A 24450-nucleotide genomic window follows, 5' to 3' on the forward strand; every position below is an offset into this window, starting at 1 on the left:
GCTTGCTTGATGGCTGCAGTTCTAGGGGGCAGAGAGAGAGAGAGAGAGAGAGAAACCATGCACAGACGAGCATGCGTTGCCCAAGTTTCAAGCAGGGACAGCTGGTGGAAATGGATGCCAGACTCTCCCTAATTTCAAGAAGGTCAGGCCTTCTCCTCCTCCTGGTTATTGTAGGCCTTATTTTATAATACTAGGTAAGGTAAATTGCCCTTCTCTTCTGTTTGTTTTTATTTTATTTTTCCAAAACTACCTAGTTACTCTCAAGTTGATTTTTTTCAATGAACTTTAGAATTTTCAGAAAAATTATCCAAATTCTGGAAATAAGACAAGGGTGGGCAGCACATCCTTTTAATGTGATGGGGGACAAAGGCCACCTTAGTTAGCATTGTAGGGAAATGTACCTAGTTCATTGTTTACTGTTGATTAAAGATCCCAAACTTAGGGAAATTACTTCCTAAATTGTAGATTTTCATCTGGTAGAGATATAAATAATTTCTGTCATATGAAACAGATCATCTCTAAGATTTATGGCCCACTGGACAATAGACAGTTTAAAAAAAACAAACTTGGCACTCTTATCCTAACATCTCTTTGTTAGATCACGTGTTTGTACTGAATTTCCAAACGCTCTCTGAATCAGTCATAACATCTTACTAGTTTCCTCATTAATGAGTTAAAGAAAATCTTTGACATGAGTTCATTTAATATTTGCTGGATAGTCGTGGTGTTACCTTTTTGAAAATTATCCATTAACAAATCATGTTTTTCCTAAAAATATCTTACCGAGATTTGATTGGAAGCCAATCTCTTTATAGATTCACTTGAGGAGAATTCACATTCTTAGGATACTGAGATTTATTACCCAGAAACTATCTTTTTTTTCTTTCCTCAGAATTTTATAGTTTCCTTTTTTTAGACTATACATTTTCTTTTTTTATTTCAGAATATTATGGGGGTAACAAACATTTTGGTTACATATAATGCCTTTGCCTCACCAACCCAGGGCTACAAGCCTGCCCTTCCCCATACAGTGCACTCTGCTTCCATTAGTTGTGAATTTACCTCCCCCCACCACCCCCTCCCACCTGACTGGCACCCAGTGAATATTACTACCATGTGAGCACCTTACTGTTGATCCATTAGTACCAATATGATAGTGAGTACACGTGGTGCTTGTTTTTCCATTCTTCTGATACCTCACTTCGAAGGATGGGCTCAAGCTCTATCCAGGATAATATAAGAGGTGCTAGATCACCATTGTTTTTTGTGGCTGAGTAGAACTCCACGGTATACATATACCACATTTTATTAATCCACTCATGTATTGATGGGCACTTGGGTTGTTTCCACATCTTTGCAATTGTGAATTGTGCTGCCATAAACATTCAAGTGCAGATGTCTTTATCATAGAATGTCTTTTGTTCCTTTGGATAGATTCCTAGTAGTGGGATTGCTGGATCAAATGGTATTTCTATTTTTAGCTCTTTGAGATCTCTCCAAATTACTTTCCACAGGAGTTGTACTAATTTGCAGTCCCACCAGCAGAGCAAGAGTGTTCCAATCTCTTCACATCCTCACCAGCATTTGTTGTTTCGGGACTTTTTGATAAAGACCATCCTCACTGGAGTTAGGTGATGTCTCATTGTGGTTTTGATTTGCATTTCCCTAATGATTAGAGATGTTGAGTACTTTTTTTGTATGTTTGCTGACTGTTATTCCATCTTCTTTTGACAAGATTTTGTTCATGTTCTTTGCCCATTTATTGATGGGGCTGTTTGATTTTTTTCTTGTTAGTTTTCTTAAGTTCTATATAGATTCTTATTATTGGCCCTTTATTGGGTGTGTAGAATGCAAATATTTTCTTCCATTCTGTAGGTTGTCTATTTGCTCTAATGATAGTTTTCTTGGCTATGCAGAAGCTTTTTAATTTGATCAGGTCCATTTATTTATTTTTGTTGCTGCTGTGATTGCCTTTGGGGTCTTCTTCATAAATTCTTTGCCTAGGCTGATGTCTGTAAGAGTTTTCCCAATATTTTCTTCTAGAATTCTTATAGTTTCATGCTTTAGGTTTAAGTCTGTTATCCAACATGAGTTGATTTTTGTGAGAGGTGAGAGGTGGGGATCCAGTTTCAGTCTTCTGCATGTGGTTATGCAGTTTTCCCAGCACCATTTATTGAATAGAGATTCTTTTCTCCAATGTATATTTTTATCTGCTTTGTTGAAGCTTAGATGACAATATGAGGATGGTTTTATATCTGGGTTCTCAGTCCTGTTCCAAAGTAGACTACACATTTTTTGTTCAGTTTATTATTGGGTAGTTTATATTTTTGTTGTTTATGGGAATTGTTTCAATTTTTATTTTCTGATTATTATTTGGAATATAAGAAAGTTTTCTTGACATATTTATTCTATAACCTACCATCTTACTGAATTCTCAGATTATTTCTAATCATTTTTTTAGCGTTTCCAGATATACAATGATATTATAATCAAATAATGATAATTTCGCTGCCCCTTGGCCAATATTTATAGTTCCTATTTTATTCTCATAAAGCACATTTGGAACAGTGTTGAATAATGGAGGGAATGGGGAGCACCTTTGCATAACATCATCACACTTAATGTGAGGTGAAATTTTCAAAAGGCACTAGAGAAAAAGCATATTTTTAGCAAATTAGATACAAGGGAAAAGTATCTTTAGGTAGCTCAAGCTCTATTTTTGTTTTCAAGCTCTATTTTCACCCAGTTCCCTTCTCCTGTTGATATAGCTCAAGCCTTGAGTCCTCTGTGTATTGAAGACAGGAAGGGAGCACCATTTAATACTAACATGCCATTTAGTTGTTCTATTAATCATCCCCATATAGAGCAACGGATATGTTCTCTATATCTACCAGGCATCTTTAAAAAATCGCTGCTTTGAGAGATAAAAGATATTTTTGAACGTTGGAAGTGAACTTAGAGGAAGTGGTTGGAACAGGAGGCAGCCTTGCTGCGGCTCTTTCTCCCAGGGTGCCCTGTCCAGGTGAAGGGAAGGTGCACACAGCCTCCCTCTTTCTGCCCAACGGCCTTGCTCGCTGCCTTGGCCTTGCCAAGGGCAGGGCCCCCACTATAGACTCTGTGGAGCTGCAGGCTGAATACAGAATACTTTTCTGTGCTTCTTGCCTATGGAGCAGGCTTGTCTGTCCCAGATCACACTTGAATAGATGAAAAGAATCTGTTTTTGCCTTGGCCCGGGGCCTGCAGTGGAGGCCACAAAGGCGCTTACAGACAAACTGGAGTGGAAGGGCAGCAAAGAAAGGGGAGAGAAGACTCAGGAAAGCTTAAGAAGAAACGAACAAGAATATTTCTAGCTGTTGTAGATTATGAATTATTCAAATGAGCCCTTTGGTCTCATTTCAAGAAATGAAAATTGCAAAGAAACTAGTTACAGCCTTCTACGGATTCACTGGAATCCTGTCTCCCAACCTCTATAAGGAAATCTAGGTAAAAAGAAAGCTATCAGCCCTAATGGTGGGACCCTGGGAGATGAGCAAACACATCCGTGGATTTTTCCCTTGAAGCTTGATCCAGGGATTCAGGAGTTTAACCAAAGTAAGAGAAATGCCGGTTCATGCATAATAATGATGTTGGGAAACCTAGCAGTGATTTTTATCACTGTGCTTTGTTTGGTGGGTAATTGTGAGAACTGGTCCCTTTGTTTAAAAGTCGTCTTTGGGAATAGCTGGAAAGGCAAGTCCTTACTCTCTTTTTACTCTGGTTAGAGCCAGTGAATGGGATTCTCACATCTGAGAAGTGAGGGCTCCTATACAGTCCCAGAGGGTTTGGGACAGTCTGTCTGTAGTCCTGCCCCAGGGTAGAGCAAGGAGTGGGGTCTGTGGGACCTAAGCTAGCAAAGAAGCTTGATCCTTCCAGGCCCCAGACGGGTTCACATTTGCCAACATAATGCTTCAGAAGAAAAATAAGTAGGCTATCAGGACTGTCATGGACTATCAGCTCTATGATTCTAATGGTGAAACCTCTCATATAACTTTTCCGGCTATTGTATTTCTGCCGTTGTTTTCTCTCTGATTGTTCCTGACCTTTGCTGATGTGTGAGATAGTGTTTTGGCATGTCTGGCACAGGAACCTCCGGCACCTGTATCAATACCAACAGGGATGCATTAAATGCAGACCCTCAGGCCTCCTGCGAGAACTACTGAATCAGAGTATCTGGGAGAGAGGAGGAATGAGCATATCTAATTCTCTTGCATTTGAGAAGAACTGGAGCTCTGAAGGCACAGCGATCTGAGTTCAGCTCATGGTGTTGTTAGTTACTTACTGCGGGATGTTAGGCAAACTTTTCAGCCTTTGTCTCAGTTCTCTGGGTTGCAAAGCAGGGATTACTACATTTACTTGAAACTGTTGTTGAAAATATTAAGCGACACATTTATCATCAATGTGAGAGCTTGGCATGGAGCAGAAAGCGTTTGAAATGTGTTAGTGATTCTATTTGCTTTCACTAATGGAACATTTGCCCTGCTCCATCCCTTGCTGCTAACCTATTAATGCTATGCTATTCTCTCTACCCACCTGTCAGAGACTCCCGAGGGGCTGCACATCGGCCTGGTTTGCACCTTAGGAGTCTGTCCTTCCCTATCCCTTGACAGCCAGTCCTCCCATACGCCGGCCTTATAAGCAAAAACGAGCAGCTGGTAGGAGTGCCTGTCCCTAGGTTGCCCAGGACAACCTTCCCTGTTACTCCTAACTGCACTGCCCCTGCCTTGTCTCCTTTCTCTGCCCACTGGCTCTGTTCTCTGGCGTCCTTATCTGCAGCTTCACTGACTTGGTGGCCTCGCCGGGCTCCCTTTGCTGGCTCGTGATCCTGCCTCTCTGTAACCTGCAGGCTGTCTTTATTGTGGCGTAACTCACAGCTCTCTATAAAAGACTCTCCCTCGTTCATTTCCTCTCCTGTGGAACTCCCAGTGATGTTACGAGATCTTGTCAGGGGAAAGGGATCCAAACAAACTACTCTCAATTCCCTGTGAATAGACACAGAGGTAGAAAACGGATTTGCTTAAAAATACTGGCCTTCTGGAGTTAGAGCTTTTGGTCCTCACTCCCCTTTATGAAAGCCTTTATGTTTGCTCAAATCCACTCTTTCGCCTTTCAAGGCTGAAAGTGGGTCTGTGTGAGCCTTTTCTGGAAGGAAAGTGTGCCCAGTGGGGTGTGCACGAACAGTTAAAACAGTGCTGTGAGCACGGCAGCTTCCAGCTCCCGGAGTTGGTTATTAGTTGCTCAAGGCTTGAAGTGCCAAATATATGTGAGTGGGTGGTTGTGATTTCTCCCACTCTCTCACCCCCATTCTTCACACTTGTTCAGTTTCAGCTACCGAGTACTCTCCCCAAGACAGCAGGACAGAAAAGAAACTTCCCAGGCATGGCTGCCGCTCCTTAATGGCTGAGTGAACATCTCAGCTACACAGAAGGCAGCACAAAGTGATGCTCCCGCAGAGTCTCAAAACACCAGCTGTAAACTAATTCACTACAATGCCTTTGTAATGGAAGGGGTTGGAAAGTATTATCATCCTTGGTGTTCAGGTGTGAGATGGGAGGAATGGAAGCATTCAATCATTTCCCCAAGGTTGCTCTGGGAGTCTCTGGTGGAAACCTAACTTCAGTAACAGTGCAATTAGCACTTCGTAAGTACCTGGTAGCCCTAGACATTGCAGACCCTCCGTCCTGGAGATACACAATTCTTGAGAGAAACACACACACACACACACACACACACACACACGGTTGCATAGAAACAGGAACCTTCATTCTCCTAGGTTTTGCTTTTCACAGGTAACCAGTATATTGTGATACTATACCTCAGAGACATGTTTGTGGGGTTAAAGAAACTCCTGGATTTGTGGATGAAAAGAACTATATCATCTCTAAGGGGATTACGGTATACCAGCCCTGAATTCTGTGATATAACTGACCACAGTTATATTGCTGAGAAGCAAAATAAAAAATTGGTTAATTCAATGACCATGCCGTAATACAGACTATAAGGGAAATAGATTTATATTTACAAAAAAATCAAACAAATATAAAATATATGAAACTTGGGAGTAAAATTAATGAATATCTGGATCAGGTCTTGAGGGAATATGCTATGAACTGAACCATTTCCTATAATAAACTGAATTTAGGCAATAATTAGTACCAGACAGCATTAATTGTGTTCCCAACTGCTCAAGGATTTTAGTCAATTATAAAAGTATAACAGTTCTTTCTGAACATGCGTGAACTTTGGGACTTTTCTGGTTTGATCAGCCAAGGCCCGAGCATAAAACCAGTCTTGAGACCTCCCCCACCCTGGATACTTCCCAAGGAAAAATGGGACTAAGCCTCTGTGTTTTAAGAAACACCTCTCCTGGGGTTATCACTTTTTTTTTTTTGGCGACAGAGTCTCACTCTGTTGCCCGGGCTAGAGTGCTGTGGCGTCAGCCTAGCTCACAGCAACCTCAAACTCCTGGGCTCAAGCGATCCTCCTGCCTCAGCCTCCCGAGTAGCGGGACTACAGGCATGTGCTGTCATGCCTGGCTAATTTTTTCTATATATATTTTTAGCTGTCCATATAATTTCTTTCTATTTTTAGTAGAGACGGGGTCTGGCTCTTGCTCAGGCTGGTCTCAAACTCCTGAGCTCAAACAATCCTCCCTCCTCGGCCTCCCAGAGTGTTAGGATTATAGGCATGAGCCACCACACCCAGCCTAAAGAGATTATTAAGAGAAAGAAACCATATTACACACATTATTTTCAGTATGATCCTGTTTTTGTTAAATTTTTAAATGTATAGCCATGTATACAAAGATACATAGGAGATAGTTACCAAAATTAATAATGATTAATAGTGATCATCTCTGACTTATGATTATGGATTTTTCCCATTTTACTGCCATTTCTAATTTTTTAACAAGGAGGTTGAATTGTTTTATCTCTTTTTTAAATCTTTACATTTTTTTCCTCCTTTAGAATAGTACATATTTCTGAATAAAAATAATATTTTTATTTAAAACAAACACCAAAAGCCATACTCCCTTTTACCTCCTAAAGTAAGGAGAGATTTGTGAGCAGCTTAGTAATTCATCAATCATTCACGTGTCCCATGTTCCAAGTGTCGAGTATAGGAATCTAGGCTAAATAAAGCTATGCTACATCCCGAGTTCTTCCATAAAGAAGATTGAGGAAATTTCCATGGTGCCAGGCTCCCAGGCAGAGTTTCCAATGGCAGTAGGCTACTGCGGTTCCTTTAATTTCACCCTGGACACATGTAGAATATAAAGATCTTTGAGCTAGGATAGTTCTTGTGATCTCTCAGGTCATCTCACTGGGTTCCTGCTGCTGCTGGCCACTGGGGCCATCCCTGATACTTTAAAATTAGTTCCTGACACAGATTCCTAAAAGCATAGTCTGATAATATAAAAGTTATTCCTGAGAAAAAAAGTCACTTCATTCTGAAGACCAAGTTTAGAGGTTGTGCACCAACAGACAAGAGTTATGTAACAGTTTGTCTTTGTTCCTCGAGCCATGTGTGACCTTTCTGCTCCTTCCTGCTGACACCATCCCCAACAGAAAAATACAATGTTTAGCCCAATGTCCCTCCTTCTCTCCTGAGGCTTCGTGGAGAATAACAGCAGCTGCATGACTTTTACATAACGTAAATACTTTATTTACTTTTGTATTTAATTTATGCATCTGTCCAATGTTTGCACAGCTGTTTGATGTCTGTATACCCACAGATTAGCTTTTGCTAGTTTCATCTGTCTTAAACTCTGAGCATTGAGAAATGGAGGGACCTTGCTATTCACTTTTCTTTGCTCAGCCTCCAGCATGGCATCATACAGATGGGAACTTAATTAAGAAGGATGCTTCTGAGTGAGATCTAGTCATCTAAATATCTTGAATGATACCTTGAAGACATCTTTCTCTCTTGGAAAAGGAAGAGCCCAAATTTCCTGAATTGCTCAGGGAAAACATGATGGTTGACTTTGTTTCCCCTGCCAAAAGACACCGTTGTAGTATCAAGGTGACACTGAGGAGGTTTTATCTTTCCCAAGGAAGTACAGCAGAGGAGTTGGGAGGTGTAGGATGTGAGAGCCAGCCTGGAAGCACAGCTAGGAATTAGGGAATGGACTGGGATGGAAGAATTGCTCTTATTCAGGCTTACTTGCCCATCAAAACCCAGCAAGGACTGCGCACATGTGAAATGCTAATGGTTTGGCCAAACAACATACCAGAGCTTAGCTTGAGTCACTGTATCTGCATGTGGATTTGTTTTTGATGCTGTATTCTTGTGGGCATGGGAAGAGTAGTGGCCAGCTGCAATAGGTACAGCAACTGGAGGCAGCGTTGGAAATGTAAATGCAATGAGCCCTTTTCTTTTCCCTTCCAGTAGTGGAGGGGAGGAAAGAGGGTGGAAAGGGATCATTCTCTTTGGATCGGCCTTCTCTTGCAATGTATAGAAATCCATGGATAACATTTTTTTATTTAAAAAATTCATTTTTAATTCTTTTTTTTTTTTTTTTTTTTTTTTGAGACAGAGTCTCCCTTTGTTGCCCAGGCTAGAGTGAGTGCCGTGGCGTCAGCCTAGCTCACAGCAACCTCAAACTCCTGGGCTCAAGCAATCCTCCTGCCTCAGCCTCCCGAGTAGCTGGGACTACAGGCATGCACCACCATGCCCGGCTCATTGTTTCTATATATATTTTAGTTGGCCAGATAATTTCTTTCTATTTTTAGTAGAGACGGGGTCTCGCTCTTGCTCAGGCTGGTCTCGAACTCCTGACCTCGAGCGATCCACCTGCCTCGGCCTCCCAGAGTGCTAGGATTACAGGCGTGAGCCACCACGCTGGGCCCATTTTTAATTCTTAATTTTATTTATTTATTTTTTTAGAGATAGAGTCTTGCTATGTTTCTCAGGCTGGTCTCAACCTCCTGGGCTCAAGGAATCCTCCCACCTCGGCCTCCTGAGCAGCTGGGGTTCCTGACAGGCACCATGGCACCCAGCTTTCCATTATTCTTAAATAGTATTCTTGTCCAGTTTTGTGTGATCTAGTAGTCAACATAGATTTACAAAAAACAGATCTCTGTCTTTTATATCGTATAGACTGAACTTTAGTCAGATTTTTAATATCTCTATCCCTCAATTTCTGTCAAATTGAATAGTGCCTCGTACTTGATAAAGCATTAGGTCTTCTGTTGAGAGGTTCACAGAAAACTCTGAATTACCTAAATTATTATTTTCTCAACTGATCAGAACTGTTACTACTATAGTACTCTTTCACAACCTATTCTGTTGCCACGAGTAAGGGGGTTGTTGGTTTTTGTTTTTTAAATCTATCAAGAACTACTGAGAAAAACTTCTAAAATTTGACCATGACCTGAGAAAGGAGTGAACTAGCACGTTTCTGTCTATTATCAGTTGTGCTTGAGACTGGCCTTTTATGTCACTCAGAGGGGTAGTGCTGTTTTCAGCATGAAATACACAAGAGAAACAATCGAGTGGGGAGCAGGAGAATAATATTTTGATAGGGTAGTGTTATTGTTTTGTCTGATAATATTATGACCCCTACCCCCCAGTATATCCAGGGATCATCCATACTTAAAGTTAAGCACAAAATAACTTCCTAAGCCAAGTACAAGTGATTTTAAAAAATAATAAAATGGCATATAGGATTAACTGCTACAGTTCTCAAGTTGCCCGGGAAACCTCACATCTATGGCATTTGGTTTCAGAAACACAGGTAAGTCCTTAGCCAACGTGTATTTTGAATATAGCAGAAAAACAGATGTTTTAGACCTTTTGAGATGCATTAAGTTCTGGAAACTGGAAGCCATAAAAAACAAAATCGTGGGAGGAGAATTGCAGGGAGCTCCCTGGGAAAGCTGCCACCCTGGAGTTGAATGACCTCGCTTTGATCTCTAGCTTCCCCAAGTCACTTTCCCATGCATTTCCTCAACACTGGTTTCAGCTCTTTAGATCTAGTAAAAGCCTTTGGGGTTGGGAGCATCACTGAGTAGAGTGCTGATTCAGGCCAAGCTCAGAGGGAGGAGTGCAGCACAGTGTTTACAGTAAAGTGTGTGTATGTGTGTGTTTCTCATGAGGAGTTGCAACATCTGCCCACTGTCACAGCCCCCAGTGGGAGATTTAGCTTCCTCCAAGTCAACTCAATTAAATACACACTCTAAAGCATCATGCTTGCTGGGAGGCAGGGAGCGGGGACAGCTTCAAAAAGCCCCTTGGACCCCAATCCCCTTGATGCCCCCTAAAGAGTTCATATATAGAAATGTTATAGTTGCCTCTTTGTCCAATAATTCTTTCATGAGTCTCCATAACTGTGCTTGATAAGAAGGGGAATTAATATTTTATACAAATGCTTACATTTCAATGCTATTCCTTTTACTTCCTGGTCAAAGTTCACATCTGACTGTGAAATGGATCATGTGTTGTTGCTCACGCTGCCTGACACCGCAGTGGCAGAGTACAGGGCCTGCCACAGTAGGTGATATGCTTGGGGAACTGTGTATGTTGCTTTACTATCTCAGAGAGTTTTTTTCAGGTAATTTTAGAAATGCTGAATGATTTAGAAATGCTAATTTTCCCCAGTTGTTAGATATATTTACAAATATCTTTATTACTTCTTCATTTTAAAAATATTACACAAAGAAGTTTGGAAAGCGTAAGAATAACTGTTAATTTCCAAATTTCCTTTCTTCCAAAGCATTTCCAGATTAGTTAAATCATTCTACCTTGATGATATCCAACTAAAGAAGAAAGCGGGCAGGCCCATTTTACAGATGGAAACAGAGATGCTAATTGATTTGTCTATGGTTACATAGTGGGGCAAGATAAAAATGAAAGGGAAAACTTGTATCTCCTAAAATTTACATTCTGTGTCAACATGGTCATGATTTCAGTTGGGAATGAGAAGGTACTTTATGTAATTTGGCTTGAATTTATACGAATACGTGCTTTTAACGTCTACATATGAAAACCTAATTGCAAAGTTAGACTGTGATTTTTGTCCTATAGGCACTGAATTCCTCATTTAATATGCACTTTTCTCTGCTGAATCTTGGTATTTTCTTAGATTTCCAGTGTCGTTTGTTTTGATTTGATTTGCAGTGTGCTGCAAGTTGTATAATTTTATAATGTGCACTGTCGCCACTTGTAATAAGCATAATGACAAATCATGTAGCAATAAGCAACAACAGATAAGAAGTGAGCATACAGACTTCGTACCCTGACAGTACCATTTATTCATTAGTTTGGCAATATGGATACAGTGGTGAAACAAAGTCCTTGCCTTCATGGAGCTTACATTTTAGTGAGACAAATAATAGGTATACGTTACACAACATAATCACATAGTGATAAGTGCTGTAGAAAGAAAGCAGAGTTAAGGGGACAGAGAAGGCAGAATTATTTTAGGTAGTAGTTGGGAAAGTTAATTTAAAAGCCAGGAAGATGGAGTGGCCCTCACAGGTTTGAGTAACAGCAGGAGGCCCTTGTGGTTGGAGCAGAGGGAATGGCAAGAGGTAGAAACTGGACAGGTGAGTTGGGGCTGAAGGGACTTGAAAGGGTGGGAAAGGACTTTGGATTTTATTGTAGTGTGATCAGAAGCAGAGAGCCCTGGAGGGTTTTGAGCAAGGACAATGACATTATTTTACTAATGCTTTATAATAAGCATCATAATAAATTCTCTTGTGCCTGTGTTGAGTATGGAACTTGGAGGAGGAAGACTGGAAGCAGGGAGACCAGTTGACTCTGTTGCAGTCACCCAGAAGGGAGATCATGGTGGGGCAGGCATGGGTGTTAGTGCTTAAGAGAAAGGGATGAGATGGGATTCAGTGTCTATCTTGAAAATAGAACTGGAAGGATTTGCTGCTAAAATGAACGTGGAGGCTGAGAGGAGACATTTTTGTCCTGAGATAAGCGTAAGGCTGGTGGTGGGCACCCCTCCCCTCCCTAATGGAAAAAGAAGAAGCCCCTCCTACTCCTCCATACCTGCCCTAAAGCTGAAACAAAGAAATTCCTCACTCTTCCCGCCGAAACCTTCCCTCCAGAGAAACTCCCATCCCCCACCCCTAAAAACATATATAAGCGCACCCAGACTTCTGGGCGGGGCGGCTTCTCTGGTTCCACTCGTGGGATCATGAGGCTCGCCCGAGTCCCTCTCTTGGGACCCATTATCCCCACCTGGGAGCACCCCAGTAAAGCCTCTTTACTTATCCCTTTTAACTCTGCTCGTCTTTCTTTCTCTGGCGCTGGCCACACCGTTCTTAAAATCTTACAATAAGGAAGACTTGGCAGAAACAATTTGATTTTGCTTGTAATATGGAAAACAAGAGCTCTGTTTCAGACATAATGAGTTTGAGATACAAGGAGAGATGTCACATAGTGACATACGTGGGGATATATGAGGCTGGAGGGCTGGGGAGAGGTCATGGTTAAAGATCTAGGCTACTTAAAGCCTTAGGCTGTCCAAGATGAAGGTGTCATAAAAAAAAAAAAAAAAGCCTTAGGCTGGAGGAGATTGCACAGGGTGGGAGTGTAGAAAAAGAATAGGAAGGGCCCAGGGTCAAAGTCCTGGGGCAGGCAACATTTATAATCCTGGAGGAGGAGAAGGACCCATGGAGAGGCCAAAGGAACTATTATCAGCTGAGATTCAAGAGCAGACACATAGGTAGGTACAGCTGGCATTAAGGTTGAAAGACTAAAAAATATCTTTGTGGGAGAATAACCAGAAGTTCTAAATTATGGTGATAGAGGCTCATGAACCAAAATGTGATGGGGAGAGGAGAGAAGATGGAAAGTTTATCATTTCAATGAATGCACCAGGGATTAGTCACCTCTCAGTGAACAGGACCACTGATGTTTCTTAAAATGTTGCCCATGGTAGTTTTTGTTGTAAAAGATTCCATGTTTAGAGGAGCTACTCCATGAACATCGATATTAGCTAGAAGAATGCTACAGATAGACAGCACAACTTTTTAAAAAAATCACTTTTTAGTGGGCACACAACATGCAGCTCACCCTTTGGCTGGCAAAAATAAATAAGCAAGACAACGTCAATTGTCATTTTGGGAAAATTCTCTATCAAACCTGGCCTCCTTTCAACAGCTCACTTTTCTCTATCCAGCTGTTGAGCATTTTCAATTTGGGGATGCAAATAAGCTTCTTTTCTCTCCCTTGTTCAACTCCTAGGCTCTCTCTAAAACTCAAGGTTAGGTAGGTGTTGCAGTCCTCTGTGTGGCTGCCCTCCTCACTGGCTCTACTTGTCTGCACCATGACGCTGCTTCAGTGCCTACAGGGGACTGCAATGCAACAGATCTGAGATGCCAGGAGTGAGCCCAGATGCTACCTCCGGCAGACAACAGTGCCACGGCCAAGAAAAGAGGCCAGGCTGAGGCCTCCAACAGCTTTAGAGAGAGGGGAAATTTGTGCCCCCCCCAGCCCCTCACCTTGTGAATATTGAATCAAACCATAAATAACAAATTCAGTTATTTAACATTATTTTACAGTTGGGCAGAATTTTTTTTTTAGGCATGCTGCAATGTTTGTGATTTATGTATTTAATCACTAAGAGAATTGTTAGGACAGAGTTAATTGATTACAAACATCTGAAACACCAAGGTCAGATGGCTGCAGAATTGCCTAGCAATCCTAATCTTCAATTTATATGCAGGTTTGGCAATAATAGCTACTTATTCATAGGACACTTGGACAATGTGGTCCAAGGAGAGGGAGTGCTGGCTCAGAATGAGATTACAGAGTATCAGCACCCTTGAATTTGCTCAAACACCTCTGACATTTGGAAAACACATGTGGAACCCATTTATTCTTTCTCTGAACAGGATGTAAGACATAGGGGGAAAGTTACCAAAATGTTTTGAGGCTCTAAAGTAAAATATCTGTATCATCCAATGTATGCATAGATCGTAGCTCCTTTATGTATCACTCACCTCCACTACCTGAGCATAAACCATTTAACATTTGGCCGCTGTGGCTGAATTTCAGAGTGTGATGGCAAAACTCTGGGATGTGAAGGATTTCTGAAAAGAATGCAGAATGTTATTATCTTAGTTGAGACTGGGGCCTTTGGCAAAACATGCTTCCCATGGTGACTTGGTTTTGTGTTCCACACTGACTTCCTCTTGGTATCACAGGATGTTAGCGTTTAATGCTCACCAGCGGCCCCCTCCCCCACAGAACACCAAAAGCTACTGAATCCTTATCTGTCCCTCTCTGGCAGAGATGTCTCTCTGTGGCCCAAAGCTGAATCCCATGGAATTGCTACAGTTTGGTGAAAAAATGATTTTTAAACTATAGCCTTACCATGTTGAAGTTGAAGGTCTCTAGTTTTCACCATTTACTGCTGTTTCTCTAGCACTTAGGAAGTATCCATGAAGACCCTTATGAATCTCAAGTGTACCTATTCCCAGAGGGCTGCAGTGTATTTATTTAAAGGGGGCTTCCTTAAAATTTTCCCATCACAGTATATGCCTCTATGCAAACCTTCTCATTCTATCCCTTCCCTGGTTCTTGGTCTTTAACACAACTTTGATTATAATGAAGCTGGCAGAGGAGTGGGATTATTGTGCATGTTCACTGCCTAATTTCTCTCTAGGATGTGGTGAAATCCTGCTTCATGCATGCCCTTGAAATTCTGCTAATCGTGGTCAAGGCCACGTTTTATGGCCAATGATTCCTATCGAAATGACTAAACGCAGAGTGGACCAAATCCCTGCGATGCCATTAGATGATGCGGTATTTGGCATCTCTAGGCTTGAGGATAAGAGTAAGTTTTGTGGGTTAACCCTCCCCCCTCCCCACTTAGATACCGAATGGGTCAGAAGGAGTGAAGATACATACATGAAAGAAAAAAATGAAAATGGAAATAAGTAAAATGTCAGGATATCGTTCCCGTGTTCTGTCACACAGACAGTCGTTGCAGGTGGAAGTGCCGCACAGCCTTTGGAGGCGGAACAAAAGGAACAGGGGAGGCACCAAGGGCAGCGCCATCCACAGGCAGGGGGTCCCCGTGAGCTGCTTCACTTGTCTCTAAATCTCTTTTCAGTGTAGCCACGCACCTTCAGGTCTGCCACCCTTCGCCCTTTCTCGTCCTCCCCGCCCCTGCCATGCGGCTTGCAATTTTCTGGTCCATAACTCCGAATGAAGAAGCCAACCGAAGGAACTTTTAGGCCCCCCAATTCCAAATAATACCGGAGGCGAGTGGATTCTAGACCCAAATGCGCAAGGGATGGCAATGGGAAGATCTTCCCGACTGGCGGCAACGCCCCCTCTCCCCCGGCGCGGTGACAGCATCTGGGGTCAGCCGCGAGGGGAGAGGAGCCGCCGTAGTCTCCCGGGACGCCTCTTCCTGGTGTCGCTGCTGCCGGCAGCGGCAGGTTTTATTTTCGTACCGCAGCACAATGCAGAGGCCGAGGCGACAGACGACGTCCGAGCCCCTCAGGCACCCTCTCTACCCCCTTCCCGCCCCGCCCCCCGGAGGGCGAGCCTGGCGCCCCTCGTCGCCCCCCGCAGCGCACGTGCGCTCCCGGGACAACAGCAGGCGAGGCCTCGCGCGCCCCCGCCCTCGGCCGCGCGCGCGCTCTGCCCGCCCGTCCTCCTGCGCGTGCTCGTGCCCGCGGCCGCGGCGGCGCGCCTCTTCTCCCCGCTGCGGGCGTCACGGGCGCAGGAGGAGGCGGAGCGCAGGAGGCGGAGGCTGGGCGGGCGGCGGGCTCCGGCGGGGGCGCGCGCCGGCCAGCTGGGCTGGGGCGCTGCGGGGGCGGCCCGAAGGCGTCCGGGTGAGGGGCTCGCGAGCCGGAGCACCGGCGTCCCCGGGGGCCGTTCCGCCGCGGGAGGGCGAGCGCGGTGCGTGCCGGAGGTGGGGACTCTGAGGCCGCGGCCCGGCGCCCCCGCCCCCGAGCCTGACGGGGCGGCGCGGCGGGATGAGGCGTTGGCGCGGGGGGCGGCCGGCCGAGCCCCCGCGGCTGCCCCGGGCGGCCAGGCGCTAGGCTCGGCGGCGGGCGGCGGGCCCGGCCCGCGGAGGGCAGACACGGAGCGGCGAGCGGGGCGCAGCGACACCGCGGCGGCGCGGCGGGGCCGCGGGGCTCGGTAAGGCGGGCGCGCGGGAGGGCCGGGGGCGCCAGTGACGTGGGCAGGCGCCGCGGGGAAGGCTGCGGGGGCCCTTCTTTCTTTTGTAGAAAAAATTCTTTTTAAAGTGAAGGTTCCGGATCGAATGTTCTTGGAGGCTCATCGCGGGTTCCTCCCCCACCCAACCCCCGGGGCTCGTCTCCCGGCCTCCCAGGGCGGACGGCGCTGCGGGCCCGCCGCCTCCCGCGCCGGCATCCGCGCTTCCCCGCGGCCTCGGCGAAGGAGGCGTTGGGACGGATTTCTGGCCTGCTGTAGTACTGCCAGCCCGAGGCTGAAGTCGAGCCGCGACTCCGGGGAATGGCCAAGTGGGGGCTCTGGGGACACGGGCGCTCCCAGAGGAGCCTCGGCGGGAGCGTTCCCTCCGCTGCCCGCGGGCGACACCGCGGGGCCGCCCGCCGGTGTGCGTGGGGCAGCCGAGCGAGGTGTCTCTGCTCCCTGGGACTCCCGTGGAGTTTTTCCTCGCATCTTTCTAATTGGCTGAAGTTGCCGCTGCATGTTGGACGACAGTGGTGACTTAGTGCCCTTTTTTTCCTTCTTGCTTCCCCCTGCCACCTCCGTATCGTGCCTTTCTCATTTTTTTTACTTGATTAAATATTTATGTTAAAGATTGTCTTAAACATCACACAAGAAACAGGGAGAGAAAGTCAGACCTGCTTTCTTAGCTGTAGCCTGCCTTGTACCCTTTATGGCCTCACCTTCTGTAGCTGAAACTTGAAGGGGGAGGGGAGGAGGAGACCCACGGCAGGGTGCTTCGGATGCAGTTTAATAGTCATCTTTTAGGAAATAGAATTTGGGTGATTACAATTTTGATCTGAATGCAGAATTGCAATCTGCTTTTAAAATGCTTGGAGCACTGTGTGATGCTCCATGGATAGCTGGCAGCTGGGCGGTAGCATTGTTGTCAGCATCTCTTTTATTTCCCATTCTTTCAGAGTTTTGTTTGGCACAGATTTAGACCTTTTAAGTCAGTCTGAATGGGAATAACTTTTCTGATACATTGGTTGCTCTTTGTAAACATTGTCTGCATTTGTATTTCTGTTGGAAGAAGAAAAAGCAAATGGTGCAGGAGTACGGTGGCTCTTCCTCTACAACATGTGCTAGTTTGAGTCAGTAATTGGATTTGTTGCTGTAGTATTTTTGAGTATTGATGATTGTGATTCAATAATATATTTTTCCTTATTGGGTAAATTGAAGTCTAACTTGGAATTGACATATGTTGCTTGGTCTTGAATGTGAAGGCGATAGAAGCTTTAATTGCTGCTGCAACATGACCCCAAAGTTTAAGTACTCACTGGTGTATTTTCTTTTTAATAGGGCTATTGGTGAAGATGAGGTATTATGATGTTGTGATTTCCATTTCCAGGAATGTCTGAGCTCTGATTTCATTCCTTAAATATATGGTTTTGCTTTATAGGACAAGTATCTGTAATGGTGTCAGGTTGGAACTGTGCTTAAGCCAGTTATCTTCATACCATGGTCCCTATAGCAGTCCAGGGAATAAAGCAGCACTTTGGACAGAGACTTGTCCTGCCACAGCTAGGGTGGAAGCCCAGTTTTCTGTATGATCCTGCACATCCAGGTGGGTGACAAAGTGAAGTAGTGGGAGAGGAGAGACATAAGTGGGACAGAGAAGAAGTGTTAGTTGGAAGAACCTTTTCCAGTTATATAACTGTGTTGTTTTCTAGGGAGAGACTAAAAACTAGCAAGGCAGGCTCAACTGTCATCAGAGCCTTTGATGTTGGTTTGAATTCCAGTAGTTATGTTCCCTTTATTTTTGTTTTTCCACTCCCACATCGTTTTCCTAACACCAGAAGCTTTTGTGAAGTTAGACTGAAACTTTAATGGCAATATATTCATTTCCGCTTCTTTCTCTCTTGTTTGTTCTCTCTTTCTCACTCTTTTAGGTGCTATATAAAAGGTGTTTTTTTTTTATTGTTGTTGGTTGTTCTTTCTTTAGATGACTTATTCAACAGTGTTTTCCCTTCCCAAGCTGACCTGAGTGTATGATCTGCACAGTGTATACAGATTCACTGTTGACTGTAGGTACGTTTAATAAACGTCAAGGACTAGTAACTGTTTTCTTCAGAAGACTGTGGTAGCAAACGAAAAAATGAAATGAACTAAATACAGTTGTATTTTTAAAGACTGAGACTAACATTCTTGAGAATTTTTAGGATTTAACATAAATGTGAACTCTGATGTCTATGGAAGTAGTCAAGGGGCAGGAGGGACTTGAAGTCAGGAAGTAGTTGCAGTTCTTCCACTTAATAGGTGTGTGGTATCGTACCTTCCTTGGGCAAGTTATTTACATTTCTGACCTTGTTTCCCTTATTTATAAAATGGAGTTGAGAAGGCTTGCACTGTCTTACAGAATTGTTGTGAAGGATCATATGATAGAATCGATGTGAAAATGCTTTGCAAAACTTGATTTTATACATGTAAGATATTACTGTTATTGCATGTAAACTTCGCATTAATTACAATCTATTTTGCCTGGCATATTGGCCTGGCAAACTGTTTTAAATATATTAACAGCAATTTGAAAAATGTGGTAAGGAATGAGAATGTGTTAGGTCTCTTCTAGTTCCAAAATTTTTTGATTCTGTCTTACTCTTTAGGAAATTATGTGTAGTACTTGCAGTTTTGGACTCTTTGGAATTTTCAGTTATTCTGGGAGAGATTAAGTTTATTGAGATTTTGAGCTTCTTTAAATTATCAGTTCAAAATACTAAAAGAGGTTACAAGTTAGGATTTGTAGGGGTAACTGCTTAGTAAAAAATATTTTATATTTGCATTGTTTAGGATGGGTTGGCAAACGATAGCCCACAGGCCATATCTGGTATGCAGGCTGGTTTTAAATGGCCCATGAGTTAAGAATGATTTCTAAATTTTTAAATGGTTGAAAAAAATCAAAAGAATAGTAAAATTTTATGGCATATGCAAATTATATGAAACTCAAATGTCAGTGTCCCTAAATAAAATTTTATTGGAGCATACTCACTCGTTCATTTACGTGTTGTCTATGGCTGCTTTACCAGTACAGCACCAGAGTTGAGTACTTTTGACAGAGACAGTATGGCTTGCAAAGCCTAAAATATTTATTATCGTGTTCTTGATGGAAAAAGTTTGCTAAACCCTGAGTTAGGACTTAATATTTTTTTGCTTTCAGTAGCGCAAGCATTGTTTCCATCATAACCATTATGAGGTTAGGACTCCTGGGAAGATACCAATTTTTGCTTTGCAGCTGGATAGACTTGAATTCAAATACCAGCTATGATATTTATAAACTCTGATCCTGGACAAACTAATTAATATTTTGGTGCCTCAGGTACCTCCTTTGTAACCACGGGATATCAGTAGTATGTACCTTTGAAGGTTGTAATGAGGATTAAATGAAATGATACATGTCAAGGCTTAATACAATATCTGACATATAGTAAGCACTCAGTAAGTGACGGATGATGGTTATAAATTCTAGTGTAAAAATATGCCTAAAATGTTATTTATTACTTTTGCCCCCAGACTATAGAGTTGCTCTGATTTTTATGCTACTCGTTATAACATTTTTTCATTTACTGAAACTAAGTTTAGTTAACAGCTCATAATTGGGAAAACTTGAGAAATTTCCTATATGTTATAGTGTATTTTTATTAATCACCTGCTTACTTCAGGTAGTTAAGATGGGTGGAGAGACACTTCTGTTCTAGTTTTTATAGTTCCGGGTTCTTGATAATTTCCTGGTAATGTTCTTATGTTTACAAATTTGATTTATTAATAAATACCACTTCTATTTTGGTACTGGCTTTTTTTTTTTTTTTAGAGAGACGCATGAGAAAAACTTGCTTTAATTAGGCCCAGGGTCAGATAACTTCCCCGTATGTATATTATACTCTACGTCTTCCTTATGATTTGCCTTAATGGCTCTATAACATCCTCCTCAGAGTGAAATAATTTTTTTTCTAAAGATAGACCTATTTTGCTATCTAGAGACTTTGATATTAAGCTGCTTTTTGAAGTATTTGGTTTAAATTATCTTACAGTTGAGATATTTTGTGTGCTTCTCAATTTCAAACGCTGGTTTATTTAATGTTAATCGCAAACTAAGAGTGAGCAAATAAAACAAGGCCATTGTTCTGAGTTAAACAAAATAGAATTGGGGTCATTGTGGCTGTTGCAGTTCTACAAATTGTGCACTTTCGTGGCCTTGGATGATACTTCAGTGCAGTGGGATGATGAGATGTGGGAGGACATTAATGTTCCCTCACTGTCCTTGGTGGAACAGTGAGGTGGAGGCAGAGGAGCCCTTCCATAAAACCATTGAGCAGCAGCAGCTGGGAAACTGAAGAGTTCTAACTGTAGCACCTCAAAAAAAAAAATAGAGACTTAAGGAAGACTTACTATCAGGATGGGACAGGATTTTCTCTTCAGGTTAAAAAACAAACAAACCTGGAGATTTCCTATCCGGAGAGATGAAGATTGAGCAGGAATAGTTCCCAAGGTAGTGAGATGTAAGGATTTGATAAAAATAGGTGTTAATAATTTCTCATTATACCTGGACAAGGAGGCCTTCCCTGGTATTTAAAGGAGATTGTTTTAGGACAGGTAAAAGAAAGTGAGAAATGGGGTATTTGATTTAATTTCTCACAAGAAAGGCATAAACTAGAATATTCAGAGTGGAAGTAAAATTCTGTTTTTCAGTAATATCCAATTATTTGAGTTATAGCCACATATCTGTTTACTACCTTTCTTTATACCATGGATTATAACATACATTAATATTGGAGGCTGTGGAGACAGAAAGCATTGAGAGGAAAAGCAAGTGTGACCCATCCATTATGGAAATGCTATGGTATGTTCAAATTGTCTCAGGTAGAAAACATAGGCATCATACTCTGGAAGAGAATTCAAAAGTAGATAATTCTGTCAGTTTACCCTAAAATAGTAAAATCTTTGTTATATGGAGTTCAGCCTTGTGATCTTGGGCAGACCATTTGACTACACTGTTTTCATTCCCTTGTCGGTAGGATGGAAACAGTAATCCTGTTCTTTTCACTGGAGAACTATGTGGTGGAAGGACTCTTAATATGAGTAGCATTTTCAGTAGTTTGGAAGAACTTGTTATGTGAAGATCAGTAATTACCCAGTATATTAAACACAGAAAAGTGAAGTAACTTTTTTTTTTTTTTTTTTTTTTTTTTTGAGACAGAGTCTCACTCTGTTGCCCAGGCTAGAGTGAGTGCCGTGGCGTCAGCCTAGCTCACAGCAACCTCAAACTCCTGAGCTCAAGCGATCCTCCTGTCTCAGCCTCCCGAGTAGCTGGGACTTCAGGCATGCGCCACCATGCCCGGCTAATTTTTTCTATATATTTTTAGCTGTCCATATAATTTCTTTCTATTTTTAGTAGAGATGGGGTCTCGCTCTTGCTCAGGCTGGTGTCGAACTCCTGAGCTCAAACGATCCGCCCACCTCGGCCTCCCAGAGTGCTAGGATTACAGGCGTGAGCCACCGCGCCCAGCCGGAAAAGTGAAGTAACTTTTAACAGGGAAAGGAATTTTGAATCTGGAGTCAGAGGACTTGGGTATTTGCCTTGGTCTGCTGTAAACAGCCTGTGACTTTGGATAAGTAATTTATCTCTCTGAACCTCATTTTCCTCATATAAAATGAGGGGTCACACTGGAGGCCTCTGAGGTACCTTCTTGCTTCAAAATTCTATGATTCTCTGATTTTTTAAAGTAGAGACCATTATCTTGCACTTGTTCAGTGTCCATTGACCTGCTCAGGAAGAACCTGGTAGGCCTTACTCGTTGCTTTATATCTAGTGGTCCTCCAGATTCAACAGCAATGGGATGAGGGAAACCAAATCTCTCTGTATCAGTGAATTCAAAAGTATCCATTGAGTACATCTGTGTGTCTTTTTTTTTTGAGACAGAGTCTTGCTCTGTTGCCCAGGCTAGAGTGCCATGGTGTCAGCCTAGCTCACAGCAACCTCAAACTCCTGGGCTCAAGCTATCATCTTGCCTCAGCCTCCTGAGTACCTGGGACTACAGGTTCTCGACACCACGCCTGGCTAAGTTTTTCTATTTTTAGTAGAGATGGGGTCTCGCTCTTGCTCAGGCTGGTCTCGAACTCCTGAGCTCAGGAGATCCTCCTGCCTCGGCCTCCTAGAGTGATAGGATTACAGGCGTGAGCCACTGTGCCTGGCCACATCTGTGTATCTTGTGCCATGTTGGATGCAGTGGAAGATAGATATGAAAGAAGGTGTCATTGAGTCTCTGTCCTCAGGAGGTATTCATTTCATTGGGAAGATAAACTATATTATGTGAAATAATATTATAAAACAGTAGTCCGGAAGACAGAGGAATGATCTGGCAGTTTGAGGACTTGGGAGGTACTATTGGAGAGGATACTTTGTGGTCTTGTGACCTTGAACATATGTAAAATGAGCTTTGTAGATGCCCTCCAGCTCTGAATTTTGGTCATTCTTCCTTTGTCAAAAGCAATAGCTCTGGGCCGGGCGCAGTGGCTCACGCCTGTAATCCTAGCACTCTGGGAGGCCGAGGTGGGCGGATCGTTTGAGCCCAGGAGTTCGACACCAGCCTGAGCAAGAGCGAGACCCCATCTCTACTAAAAATAGAAAGAAATTATATGGACAGCTAAAAATATATATAGAAAAAATTAGCCGGGTATGGTGGTGCATGCCTGTAGTCCCAGCTACTCGGGAGGCTGAGGCAGGAGGATCGCTTGAGCTCAGGAGTTTGAGGTTGCTGTGAGCTAGGCTGACGCCACAGCACTCACTCTAGCCTGGGCAACAGAGTGAGACTCTGTCTCAAAAAAAAAAAAAAAAAAGCAATAGCTCTGAATCACCCTGGCAGTAGACAACCCAAGTAAGAACTGCTCAATCAAGGACAAGTTTTAATGCTCATTTTGCATGAGTGTTTGATTTACTATATGGAAGGAAAGTGTTATTTTAATTTACTAGAAATGTGTTCAAGGGATAACTTTTCTTCTGAAAAGTCACAAATGCAAGAAGTGGTAAGAGACCAAAGTAATCGTGTTCCTGAGGTAAAATTTGTGCCTTGGATATCATTCCTTCTTGCCTTAAGTCCTTCATTCTTGCAATTATTTTCTTTCCTAAATTATCATTCTCTCTTTTAGTAGGAATATGTGCTTTTTGTTATTTGCAGCTGTGATAACTAGTTGTCTACCAAATGGCCATTCTCAGTGCCTCTGTTTTGGTAATAAGACCCTCAGATTTTATCTGGGTACATGGTGGCCCAGCTAGAGACTGCATTTCCAAGCCTTTCTTATAGCTGGGTGCAGCCGCATGACTAAATTCTGGCTGAATGGATGTGAACAGAAGTGGTGTGTGCGATTTCTGGGTCATGGCCATAGAGGAAGCTAATTGCTTTCTGATTCCTCTTTCCCTCTTTTTGCAGATGAGAACATAGGATGTTAACACACTGCTGGGGCATCTTATTTGACCTTGCAGGTGAGGGCAACACCTTAGAGGGAGATGGATGAGTATGATGGGTCCCTACATGGTCTTGTGGAGCAGAGCCACCTACTGGCCTTGGACTACTCATATATCTCTGGATGATTACGTGAAAAGAATAAAATTTTATTGTTTGAGCTACTAATACCTTAACTGAATAAATCAGCCCTCTTAAGCCACCTTTTGTTCCACCTTGGGATCCCCTTCAGCCCAAGATTTTTGTTCCCTTTTACAGCAGAGATTTTCAAGAGTTGTTTATGTTCATTGTCTCTTCTTCCTCACCACTGATTCTCTCTTTTGATGACCTGTATCTTGCCAAAGCTAGTGGTCAGTTCAGTGTCTACGTCTTATTGACTTGTCGCCAGCATTGCACATTGGCCAGCTCCACCCTCTGACCTGTTAGCCGTTCTTTCTAGCCTTCCATGTTCTTTTGCTAGTTTATTTCTACCTGTCCCACACACCTTGACAATTTGGAATGTCTCTGGGTTCTCAGGTGATTTCACCCATTTGTATGGTTTCAAATATCGTTTGTATGCTGATGAGGCTCAAATTCCTACTCCCAGTACTGATTTTTTTTCCTTGAGCTTTAGGCTTATCAACTCCATGCCTCTACATGGATGTCCAGTGGATGCCTCAGAGATAGCCTGAACAAAGCAGGACTATGAATTACTCTTTCCTCTCCCTCCCCCACATCTTCACCGTCTCAGTTAGTGGCACCATCATCAACTACAGGTCAAACCCCCTGGAGTCATGCTTGATTTTTTTTTTTT

The 24450-nt window shown here is 43.0% G+C and overlaps 1 protein-coding gene across 1 annotated transcript in view; it reads left to right on the forward strand.

The window, feature by feature from the left end:
- Positions 1–15811: 15811 nt before the first annotated feature.
- The window catches only part of ARHGAP32 (Rho GTPase activating protein 32), a 278666-nt gene continuing 270027 nt past the window's right edge, over positions 15812–24450 (forward strand). The window contains exon 1 of the mRNA XM_069470686.1: positions 15812–15906. The gene's annotated coding sequence lies outside the window, so the exon portion shown is untranslated. The remainder of the gene's footprint in view (positions 15907–24450) is intronic.

The sequence above is a fragment of the Eulemur rufifrons genome, chromosome 6 (genome assembly GCF_041146395.1).
Source record: "Eulemur rufifrons isolate Redbay chromosome 6, OSU_ERuf_1, whole genome shotgun sequence".
In the NCBI taxonomy this organism is placed as follows: Eukaryota; Metazoa; Chordata; class Mammalia; order Primates; family Lemuridae; genus Eulemur; species Eulemur rufifrons.